The sequence below is a fragment of the Aedes albopictus genome, chromosome 2 (genome assembly GCF_035046485.1).
Source record: "Aedes albopictus strain Foshan chromosome 2, AalbF5, whole genome shotgun sequence".
In the NCBI taxonomy this organism is placed as follows: domain Eukaryota; kingdom Metazoa; phylum Arthropoda; class Insecta; order Diptera; family Culicidae; genus Aedes; species Aedes albopictus.
Window position 1 is genome coordinate 469,613,661 of NC_085137.1, and position 12,405 is coordinate 469,626,065.

Here is a 12,405-nt window from a genome sequence, read left to right on the forward strand (position 1 = left end):
CTTCCTGAAAGGTATCTGAAAGTAAACAGAAAAGAAAAACTTTAATTTTATAAACAGTATGTAACAGCAGAGGCTTTCCACGAAGCAGCACGAAAAAAATCTACTTTTTTTAATTTTGCATTTTTGATTTGCATATAATTTTGCACAGCTGTTCTAATCAATATAAATAACCATTTTTTCATATTAAAACTTTTTATGGAGTCTCGACTAACTTTCAAATAGGGCCTATGAAAAAATGGAACACATCCCAGATAACACAAAGTCTTATATGATGTCGAATAGGATGCTAAAGTGGAGGCCATATGCATACCTGCTTCCATTTAACCGCGTGTAAAGTGTGCGTATATCGCCTCCACTTTTGCATCCTATCCAACATCATATGCGATCATGTGTTGACTGGGATGCGAATGAAAAATCATATCTCTGAAACTGCTTGTTTGATCGGAAAATTGTCTTCGGCAAAGTTGTAGATTAATAAATGGTGGCTCTCAGAAAAATACACATTGAAAAATTTATATAGTTTTTCTTCCGGAAAAACTGAATTTTGTTACTAAAAATTAAATATCTCAAAAAGTTATTTTTTTACCTTCGTGATATTTTGTGAGAATGAAGTTCATTCTGCTAGCTACCATCTGTAGAAATTTCATAATAGTAAAAAATATACAAAAAAGTTATGGCACTTTGAACATTTTCGGTTGTGTGTTTTTTAGAGTGTATGACGAATTCACGCAAACTCGCCGTAGGGGTTTGGCAAAACTGTCTCAGAATCCGATGGAATTTCTTAGGTTTAAAGACTATATATTTTAGAGCAAGATTGCATACGTTGTTTTTGCCTTTCTCGTACACTAAGTGTACTGGAAAGGCTATATGTTCACTCCAAAAATGACTTTTCGATAGAAGGCCCGGAGGGTCGAGTCACATATACCAATCAACTCAGCTCGACGAATTGAGGTGATGTCTGTGTGTGTGTATGTATGTGTGTGTGTGTGTATGTATGTGTGTGTGTATGTGTGTGTACAAAAAAAACTCACATCACTTTTTGGCAGTAAACCTCAACCGATTTTAATGACCAATGGTTCATTCGACGCGGAATCTGGTCCCATTGTTTCCTATTGAAAATGGTTCGGATCGGTCCAGCCGTTCCAGAGTTATGGCCATTTAGGTGTTCCGGATCGGTACCCCAGGAAGGGGCCAGATATGAAAACGCTACAAACCCATTCATGCGACACATCAAACCACGGCACTTTCGAAAACATGATGAACGGTAAACAGGAAAATAGTCTCGGGCCATATCTGAACCGGTAGTGTTCCGGAACCGGTTCCGGGTGACCCGCCGGAAGTGGTCAAATATGAAAGTGAACCAAACCCTTCATGCGACACATCAAACAGCGGATTTTTCGATAACCTGATAAACAGTAGGCAGGAAAACATTCTCAGACCATATCTGAACCGGTAGTATTCCGGAACCGGCTCTGGGTGTTCCGCCGGAACTGGCTAAATATGAAAGTGAACCAAACCCATGCATGCGATACAACAAACAGCGGCTTTTTCGATAGCCTGATGAACAGTGGGCAGGGAAACATTCTCAGACCATATCGGAACCGGTAGTGTTACTGAACCGGTTCCAGATGGCACGCCGGAAATAGCCAAGTATAAAAGTTAACCAACCCCTTACATGCGACGCATCAAATCGCAAGCTCTTCAGGCAACCTGATAAACGGTTAATAAAAGAGAATAGTTTCAGATCATATTTGGATCAACCGATAGAGTTCCGGAACCGGTTCCGGGTGACCCGCTGGAAGTGGTCAAATGTAGTAGATATCAAAACCCATGCCTGTGGCACATTAAACAGCGGCTTTTTAAATAACGTGATGAACGATTAGTCAGAAAATAGGCTCAGACTAGAACGAAGATCTTTATAAAGGCTACCGATAGTGTTCCAGGACCGATCTAGGGTGTCCAGCCGGAAGTGGCCAAATGCCAAAAAGAACCAAACCTATGCATGCGACACATCGAACCGCGGTCTTTTTTTAAACCATGAGGAACGATTAGCAAGAAAATAGGCTCAGACCACATTAGAGGCTACCGATAGTGATGCAAAACCAGCATTGGGTGCTTCCTAGGGTGCTTCGCAGGAACTACAAAAATGAACAAAGTCAATGCAAGCGATAAATATGTGTAAGAAAACAAAATCTTGACTGAACTAAGGCCACATACATACAGACGTCTTACTCTACTCACTCTCCATCGTCCTTGTTTTCAACGGTTGGAACAAATATTAATCGTTGTTGCTCGTTTGACGTCTACTCACTACCCACACCAAGCCGCAGTGAAACGCAACCTGATTGGCATTCGGCGATTATTTTTTCGTAACGATGAATATAATAGCAATATGTTACAAATGATATGTCTGTTTATCTGTACTAAAGCAATCTCATCAAATCACTGAGGTGTAAAAATATACAGTAGAATAGGTCAACGTTATATGAGAAAATTATCGCATCATCCCCGGAGAAAGTTTTTTCAATCCTCTTTTCCGTCTAAAACTACTGGGAATTTTCTTATGGGATTTATTATGGGTAATTTGACTTGCTTGCATTTTTTGTCAAATTTTACATTAGGTTACAATCTATGATAATAAAATATAGCCTTAAGTGTGAAGAAAAAACTATGTCGAAGACCGTAAAGCAGGGCTGTCCAACATACGGCCCGCGGAATCGATGAATGAAACTTGGCCCAAGGATTGAAATATTTGAAGATATTTCATATTTAAATAAAATTTAATATTAAAATTAAACTCGAAATAGGTAGAGTGTTTTGTTAAAAATTTTCAAAGATTAAAAAATTTAAATACATGAATTTAAAAATTTTAAACTTGAAAGGTACAACCAAATTTGAAGCAGAATTTCAGCAAAATTTACTGAATTTCAGAAAAACGTTGCTGCTGAACAGCAGAGTTTACTGAACGAATCAGGGAAGTTTGCTGAATTTCAGCAAATTTTTTGCTGCAACCTGCAGTTCGGCAAAATTCAGAAAAAAAGTATTCAGTGTGATTTTTGCAAAAAATCAAGAATTCTTGCTCACATTTTTATGACCCAAATGATGTCAGTGTTGTGATTTGCCGCGAGAACGGGTAATCGGATGTACAAAATTTCACTGTTGCATTCATGCTTTCGAAATTTGATGTCGAAATTTAATGTCTGGCCCGTCGACTGGTATGGAGTATCACTTGTGGCCCGCGGCCACGAAAGGTTGAGCAGGCCTGCCGTAAAGTCATCTGTGATTGTGAAAGACGTTATATCCTAGCTTGTAATTATCGTCTTGATGCTGATCGGTCTTCAGTGATAGTGAAGGTGCTCAAGCAGTCAACTGAAAATTCTGATATTTTTCAGCCCAGTCTATACGTTTAACGTAACGTCGGAATATGTTCAACTAATAAATTTCCCAATTTTATTAAAATTATTGCTTTTCTAAATAAGGTATTCTCAGGATTCAGGAACAGTTCGCATTACGTCGACGGAAAGATCATGCTTCGGAATGATGGCCCTCGCACAGAATCTAGCTAAACAAACAATAGTAGAAGATTCCAAAAACAGGGACCGAATTCTAAACCGCCCGATAGGTAGGAGATTGCCCACATCACGACGGTTTCAAACCGATCGGACTCAATAAATACCAAAACTTTCGTATGACATATTTAAGTTAGGCAAGGCCATCATGACTAGGAAACCTTGACCGATTGAACCCTTGAAAAGGCCCCATACAGATCGAAACGTCGGAAAAATCATAAACTAGTGTTTTCGATGCCCCCAAAAGGCTGAAGCCAACATTCTGAAGCAAAATAATCCCAGTCGTATCCCAACCAAGGAAAGATCATGGGTACATGTTTGACGAGAAAGGCACTATCACCACTAGGTGGATTAATCTGGGTTTTTTTTTATTATCTAGACTAATAGTTGAAAAGGGCTAAAGTATTTGACCGTTTTTTACTCAATATAACTTAAAAATGACATTACCTACAAAAAAGTTATGTATGGGTGACTTTTAGATAATCATGTGAACTTTTATAACATTGAAAAATGTCAATAAGCTTTAAAAGTCAAAAACATGCAAATAAGAAAAATTATTTCAATTTGCAAAACATGACATTTTTGTTATTATTGAAAATTTTGCCATATATCGCAAGATGGGCACTTTTGAAGAAAAGCATTTTTGAGGTACCGTGATTTCGGGTGAAATTGATCAGTGGGGTGAAATTGATCGACGTGAGGGTCATTTTCATTTGTTAAAAATATTACTTTAAACTTAAAACAATTTGTATTAAATGACCATCATCTGGCTAAAGGATTATTGAATGATGAGTTACATGTTTTACAGTCAATTAGTCACATATTAAATTAAATATTTTCCGTAATTGCGTGTTTGGCACCCTTTCAAACTTTTGTTACCGTGGCTGTATCGCACATGTAATGAATATTCGAATGGATGCTTTTAGCTGCCAAGTATTTGATAAACACGATTTCATCATCAAAATTTTTATAAATATTCGAATTTATACATAAAATTGTACTTTTCCGGAAGTAGTCACTTTTTCAGTATGAAAAGTGCATACTTTAAGGCGTTTTCATAAAATTTACTAAATTCAAAACTTGAATAATTAAAAATTGGCAAAACTCGTAAAAGTTTTGCGTAGCATTTCGCATACTGGGGTGGTTAATTCAGGTGGAAAACATATTTTTAGCACATGCAAAGGTATTTCATTTACTGATCAATTTCATCCCGAAAGCAAAATTATTGATTTTTTATTTTAAATGATATTTACCTATTGCAATTAAATGCACGCAAAAACGGCTACGCTCAAAAATGTGTTCGGCCTGCACATTTTTAGTAAACATCCATGTCGCACATGACTGTGTTGGAAACACACATTTATTTTAAATTGCTCGTACGCTCACATGAGCATGTATTTGGCAATAATTTCGACATGGCAACCTCAGTGGGTTTATGAACCACCTTTAAATACCGAAAAATATTGATATTTTGCAAAAATGTGAGCGTACGAGCAATTTTAAAAAATGTGTGTTTCCAAGACAGTCCCTGTGCGGCATGGGTGTTACTCAAAAATGACAGTTTTTATTTTAGAGAGTGATTTGTAGTAAAAGTTTCAAACTCGTTGACTGATGAGAATCGTGGTCGTACTTGTTTTACTTGTTTTATTGCTTTGAGTTTGACTTTCTTTGGGTGATCGACTGTACGTTGGATGATATCTTGGCATTTCAGTCTAATTTGGTCAATCAAAAACAACTATATGTTTTCTTAACTCGACGTTTCGGTCCTTATTGGACCTTTTTCAAGGATTCTGTAATGTTTGAGTTTGACCATATCGCTGCATTCGAAATCACGGTAGCATAAGTGGAAAATTTTTGACAGCTCCACCCCTCTTAAAGTATGTTCTCCCATACCTAATAGAAGGCTCCTAGCAATATCATAAACTGCCCCTAAAATGCTACATCTTTAATGGACGGTTCCTAACAAACAAATACTTCATGTCATCATTTTGCGTGTTTTTCTCCGGTAGAAAAAAAAAAGTTTTTATCCAGGGCGTTTTTTACAGATATTTTCATATATTAAATTAAACATAGCTCCATATGTTTGATTCACAAGTCTATCTAATGCAAAGTATTTATTTTAATCTCCTATGAATAAGGAAACTTTTAAGTTGAAATTCGACTTCTGGTTGATATTCTGAATTTCTGTGTAACAGATCTGGTGTTCTGGCTCAAAAAAGAATCCTGAATTATATTCTTTGTATTGGATAGATTTATAATTGAAACAAAAAGCTATGTTCAATATTAATATGTGAAATCCACGTATAAAAATACCCAAAAATTGGTTTGACTCAAAAAAAAACATTTTGTGTTGCGTTGAATTCAGATAATAGCAATTTAATTACTTTGATCCATTTTGAATTCTATTCTTAACGGTTGGTGTGGGGTTTGGTTCTCCGAAATAGGATTAATTTAATTTCGCAAATGGGCATGTATTCCAAATTGACTTCAATTTATTTTTTAACTTTTTTTAGCGTGATCGTTTTTTCAATATTTCAATTTTTTACTTGAAAGTTCACACAAATTCTTTAAAGTCACACATACCACACTTTTTTGTAGGTCATGTTATTTTTAAGTTACATTGGTATAAAAAAAATGGTCAAAAACTTAAGCCCTTTTCAAATATTAGTGTAGATAAATAAAAAAAAACAAAGTATGCAACGTTGTTTTAAAGTTCATATTCTTCATACCTACACAATTCCATTGAAATCTGAGAGGGTGCTGCCTATCCCAAAATCTAGTTTGCGGGAAATTTGTCATGCACTCTAAAAAAAAACACGCAACCAAAAATGATCAAAGTGTTATAACTTTTTTGTACATTTTTTTACCACTATAAAAATTTTAGAGATGATAGCTAACAGAATGATCTTCATTCTCACAAAAAAACACGAAGGTAAAAAAATAACTTTTTGAGATATTTGATTTTTAGTAACAAAATTCAGTTTTTTCAGAAGAGAAACTAAATAAATTTTTCAATGTGTATTTTTCTGAGAGCCGCAATATATTATTCTACAACTTTGCTGAAGACACCTTTCCGATCGAACAAGCCGTTTCCGTGTTATAATTTTTTATTTGCTTGTGTTCCATTTATTCATAGGCCCTAATTAAAAGTTAGTCGAGACAAAATATGAACTTTTGATATGAAAAAATGGTTTCTCACATAAAAAGGAATAGTATACAAAAATATCAAGTAGATTAAACAACATCGATTAAAATGGATTCGTGCTGGTCCGTGGAAACCCTCAGCATGAAATGAGATGGCACAACAATAATTAAACAATAAATGTTCTGGTCTTCAAAACATCATACAGTCGGGTCTCCCATTAGACGCTGCCACCCACTTTACGCCTACCACGTATTTCACGGCAGCTACAGAAGGGATAGTAAAAAAAGATGACCTGTGCAGCAGACTCCGGATCCCTGGGACTACGTTTTTTTACGAATGTCCAAACCATTTCTCGAGTCCATGGGCCACCCCCTTTTGTAGTCCCGAGATGATATGTGCAATAGCTTGAACAAGATTGTCTGGGATTCAAACCGCACAAACTGGACACCTAGGAGTACTCATAGGACCGAACAGTGTAGATACTGTCCAAAGCAATCATGGCTCGAAACAACCTGAATTAAGTGGAAAATTCTCCATTGTACCTATCGACTCAGCTATCTACCCTCAGAATCAACCTACACAGCAAAAAGTCTTGAAATTAAACGACATGTAAATTATGATGCCTGTGAATTTACATGGATTGAATCAGCAATTTCATTTAAAATTAAGCTTTTTTCTATGCACACATTTGGAGCATGAAACAACATTCAAATTTCAGCACCATCAATAAATATAAACAAATACGCATTTATTTTTCAATTCATTCGGCTTTAAAATTCAATCAACGCGTAGGAACACAAACTCATTTTTGAGTCGAAAAGTGTGGCCGTCACGCAAAGGCTCGGTAAGCAGTGCGGTTCCTATGTTTCTCATCAAAGTTGTGTATTTGTGCCAATAATTATATGGTTTTGCTGTTTTGCTGCAGGAAAGACCAATTAAAGTGGCTTAAAATGTGATCTGTGATCGCTCCCGTGATAAAGAACTGAGCAGTCTGTGTATTTGCAGTTACCCGCACAACCCCGCACTTAGCCGATTATGATGTCGTCGTTGTCACCGTCGTCCATCACCCCAGCAGCAGAAGGCATCGGCTCGCATCCAAAAAAAATATCAGCTCCGATAATTTAGTGATTGGAATTGTTTTGGGTATAAAGAAAACACATTTCTGTTTAATAAATTAACAATTGAAATGATCATTGACACGATATGGAGTGTTTGTGTTCACTTTTTAGCTGCTTTAACTTGACGGGAGAAGGAAAGATCCAAGGGAACAATCGGAAATGGGATAAAAGTCAACAAAATCGAAGCGCGTGCTCTGTTCAATGTAAAATTCAACGACCTTTAATATTACACGTCGGGTTCTTTGGTTAAGGCCATTTAAATTTAAAGCTCGGTGTAATATTGAGTTTATTTTCATGCTCCAAATATGTGCATGAAAATAAACTTAAATTTACATTTTTATTTTAACTGTGTATGGGTCCTCCTTTTTTTGGTGGAACTTGTCCCACACAAGCTGCAGCGGTCCAAAAGATGCCAAGGACTGGGATCATGACACGAGATGGAAAAGCCCCTCGATGATCATCTCCAGCATCTCTGGATCTCGTCACCTAGCCTGTAGACATGCCTGTGGCGTAGGTTCCTTATAGCTTGAGTTCACCAGTACGCCGGTGGTTTCCCATTCCTAGGGTGAACTATCCTTAGAATTTGGTAGGCACCCCTTCGTTTGGTAGGCACATACTTCGTCCTTGAAGAATGATGTCTTGAAGAATGATGTCTTACTTGTGAGAGCTACGCCAGAGTGACTTTTGCCCGTTGTCTGCTGTTGTTACAGTCGATACCGTCACAAATCACCAGGTGTAGCGACGATGATCGGCATCAAGCATGACTCTAAGCATCCCTCGCTGGTTCATAAAACGGCTTCTCAACTCTACGGCCCAGACATAGAAGTCACCCGCTTTAACTACAACCGACCTTTGCCCTGTCAGCTCAGCCATTGCATTGGTTATCACGGATCTCTCGTTAGATGTTAACACCATTGGGTTTTTACGTCAGCCTTTTTGGACCCATCCGCAACCCAATTACCGTTTCCGGCGGGTACGTGGTATGGTATGGATAATGATGGCAACACACCCACTACATCCACAAAGCCCAACCCCCCACTCTTAGTATATGCCTGACACAGCAGTTGTTGGACTGCTTCACAGTTGGTCAGATTTATGAGCGTAACCTGTTCTACGAATGACCAACTGAGGCTCTCTTGAAGGTCACGGATTACCCGAAACAGATCAGGCGTTTTGGATATTTCATGCGGCTTTGTGTCCAACCTTTGCCTCTATATTTATCGCATCCGAATTTACTAGGACCTTTGTATACTCATACTCGGTCCAAAGAAATTGAAGCAGGCCTTCAGCAGGTAAACGCCAAACGAGCACCTTGAACATTTCTATCTTAACGATTGCTTCGGTATTTGCCAAAGAAGGCCGAATCAAGACCTCCTGTGTCCCTAATGAGCATTTTTGTAACCTGTTGTTGCTGTTACCGCAGTGTTTCGACGAGCTCCTCCACATCTGTGATATAATCTAGATTTTTGCACTGGAGAAGTTACTCAAGCAGCAAGAGCCTTCGCCAAAGACTTCCTCCGCCAAACATTTGTATGTGGGACCCTTTCACTCGGTATCCTTCTTAAGCTCAAGGATTATTTCACCGGTACGAGTACGTCTTATACGGCGTACGTCTGCTCCCATTTCTGTAGGCATAGCACCATTCTTCATTGTCTTCAGGATCTTAGAGTACCCTGCTTTTAGAGCTCATCTCCTGACTTTGCGAGTACCACCGGCTGGTTTCTCTTCCGATGGCTACTTTGCACACTTCTACGACTGCTTGAGAAAGCACTACTTTCAAAATAGTCGCGTCTGACGTCTTTGTCTGGTTACTCATGACGACGGTAGTCTTTGGCACCTTCAGTGCCACGGGACCTTTCGCTGCCACTGTTGCCATAAACTTATCACTTCTCTCAAATTCACCTAAAACCTCCCAGAAACCTCCTCGAAAACTGCCTTAAGCCCCATCAGAGCTACCTCTCCCATTGAAGTCCTACGAAACCCACCAGGAACTCCCCTGAAAGAACCCTGATCTTAAAACACCCCTAACAGTCCCATGAAATCCCATGAAATACTCTCTCAATTTTTATGCCGCCGTCTATCACAGATTGCAAGACAGTTCGTGGGGCAATACCAGGCTGGATTCATGGGTGAACGCGCTACAACGGACCAGATGTTCGCCATCCGCCAGGTGTTGCAGAAATGCCGCGAATACAACGTGCCCACACATCACTTGTTCATCGATTTCAAATCGGCGTATGATACAATCGATCGAGAACAGCTATGGCAGATTATGCACGAATACGGATTCCCGGATAAACTGATACGATTGATCAAGGCAACGATGGATCGAGTGATGTGCGTAGTTCGAGTATCAGGGACACTCTCGAGTTCCTTCGAATCTTGCAGCGGGTTACGGCAAGGTGATGGTCTTTCGTGTTTGCTGCTCAACATTGCTTTAGAGGGTGTAATTAGGAGAGCGGGGATAAACACGAGTGGGACGATTTTTACGAAGTCCGTTCAGCTGCTTGGATTTGCTGATGATATTGATATTATTGCTCGTAAATATGAGACGATGGCGGAAACGTATATCCGACTAAAGAGTGAAGCCAGGCGAATCGGATTAGTCATTGATGTGTCGAAGACAAAGTACATGATGGCAAAGGGCTCCAGGGAGGAATCACCGCGCCCGCCACTCCGAATTTATATCGACGGTGATGAAATCGAGGCGGTTGAAGTATTCGTGTACTTGGGCTCAGTGGTGACCCCGACAACGACACCAGCAGAGAAATTAAGAGACGCATTGTGGCAGGAAATCGTGCTTACTTTGGACTCCGCAGATCTCTACGATCGAATAAAGTTCGCCGTAACACGAAGTTAACTATCTGCAAAACGCCGATTAGACCGGTCGTCCTCTATGGGCACGAAGCATGGACCCTACGTGCAGAGGACCAACGCGCCCTTGGAGTTTTCAAACGGAAGGTGTTGCGTACCATCTACGGCGGAGTGCAGATGGAAAACGGGACTTGGAGAAGGCGAATGAACCACGAGCTGCATCACCTGCTAAGAGAACCAACCATCGTCCATACCGCGAAAATCGGGACGCTACGGTGGGCGGGTCACGTCATCAGGATGTCGGATAGCAACCCGACTAAAATGGTTTTCGAGAGTCATCCGACCGGTACAAGAAGACGTGGAGCGCAGCGAGCTAGGTGGGTCGACCAAGTGGAGGACGATCTGCGGACCCTACGCAGAGTGCGGAACTGGAGACAAACAGCCATGGACCGAGTGGAATGGAGACGGCTACTTTGTACAGCAGAGGTCACCCCGGCCTTAGTAATCTCTTAGTAAGTATGATGATGATTTTCAAACAAAATGCTTCGATAGATTTCTGGGGGAACCTTTAATTTTCTTGAAGAATCGCTGAAAGCATGCCTGGAGAAAATCGTTCGGGTTGCTGAAAAAGTGTATGGACGATTTTTTGAGAATTTTTTGAATGATCTTCTAACTTAAGTTCTAGATGAAATTCTGAAACGATCTATGGAAGAAGTTCTAAAGTATTTTCAAAAAAAAATCGTGGAAGACCTTACGAAGGGAGCCTCTCTAGACTCTAGAGGCTTCCATGGAGCAATATAGTAAGGGGACCAAGCAAGGTTTAAAAAAAAGTGTCGAAAAAAAAATAAAATTCTAAAGGAATCTAATATTAAAAAAAATCCATGTAAGCATGCCTGAAGGAATTCTGAAAAAAAAAACTATTTTCTCCGTTCTTGGCGCTCATACTAGCAGATAAATTTTTATTTGACTTCGAGAGCTGTTTGTACTCAGTGAGTAACTTAGATTAACCTCGATAATTCCACGGCTTGACTAGTGTTCCCATGTAACAACAATTCACGACTCAATCTCTGAATGGTTCACGACACAGATAAATGTGAATAGATAGTGAAAAATGAATTAAAGTAGCAAAAGTTGATAAATAATCCTTTTTCCCCAATTTGTCGCCTTTTGGTGGCTACTTAATTCCCCATATTCCGACAGTATGCCAAACCTCGATGCCTGTTTTGTTCAGAAACTAAATTCTTTCATTAATAAGTTGTCTTGGATTGTTGCAAACAATTTAACCAGCTCATTCTTTATCGATGTTTTACAACCCTAGCACATCATTCTCAACCATACTTGAAGCAACGTCGACGATTGGCGTTTTTCCGATGGTGTAATGAATGGTGATTTATTGCAAATCAAACATGCCTAAGTAAACCATTGTAGAAAAATAGCTAAAATTCGACTTAAACCAAACACCTAAATCAGTCATCCGCGACGAAGACAACGATGACTGCGTGGTGGCAGCGGCGGCGGCAGGTCGATCGATTGTGGGCGTTTACCCAACGTTGACTGTCTGTGCAGTATTTTCAACGCCACGCCGCTGGTTTCGGCAGCCAATGCGACGACTTCGACGGCGACCACACGTAACGTTCTGATTTCACCGGGGTATCGTTTCCATATCGAAGCTGCGCATGCACCACAGTCAAAGTGGCGCATAGCGAAAATATATGAAACCTACCGAACAGACCGGCCTTTTAACGATGGCACAAATCAA

At 39.5% G+C, this 12,405-nt stretch overlaps 1 protein-coding gene across 2 annotated transcripts in view; it reads right to left on the reverse strand.

The window, feature by feature from the left end:
• The window catches only part of LOC109418098 (uncharacterized), a 734,843-nt gene that overhangs the window by 698,950 nt on the left and 23,488 nt on the right, over positions 1-12,405 (reverse strand). The window lies entirely within an intron of this gene.